A 678-nucleotide genomic window follows, 5' to 3' on the forward strand; every position below is an offset into this window, starting at 1 on the left:
CGTACGTACGTACGTACGTCTCTCTCTCTCTCTCTCTCTCTCTCTCTCTCTCTCTCTCTCTCTCTCTCTCTCTCTCCCCGACGCCGCTGACAAAAGCCCGATCAACGCCGCCGCCGAACTCAGCCAACGAAGTTCTCGATGCCTTGCCCATGAAGGTTGCTGCAATCTCCGGCGAATCCGAGCTTCGTCGAGTCACTCTTCCAACAGTGGCTTTATATGAGGAGGGTGTGTTTGAGGAGAGAGAATAGGAGGTGGCGCCGGTGGAGCCACCATAGGAGGCCACGATTTTTGTGGTGAATTTGCCGTTTGATGTTGACAGTGAGAGACTGGCTCAGCTATTGGGGGCAATAGTGGACTTCAACAAGTCTGCAACATATATCGTTAATGTTGAGAGGAAACAATAAACAATAAATAGACTTTTGCTCAGAGGTGAGGGTGAGGGGAGGTAAGAAGTCTTCTTCTTCTTTATCAAGGGTATAAACAATAAAAAGACTTCTTTATTGTTTAAGTTGCAATAAAAAGACTTGTTGAGGTGAGGTGAGGGGAGGCAAGAAACGTATGTGTGATACTGAGAGGAGACTTCTTGCTAATTGCATTTTTTTTTTTTTAGATTAGAAAACGGCAACTTCTTGCTAATGCATTGCAAAATATATCTAATGAATGGTTCATTCTTCTTTC

The sequence above is a fragment of the Fragaria vesca genome, linkage group LG3 (assembly GCF_000184155.1).
Source record: "Fragaria vesca subsp. vesca linkage group LG3, FraVesHawaii_1.0, whole genome shotgun sequence".
Taxonomy (NCBI): Eukaryota; Viridiplantae; Streptophyta; class Magnoliopsida; order Rosales; family Rosaceae; genus Fragaria; species Fragaria vesca.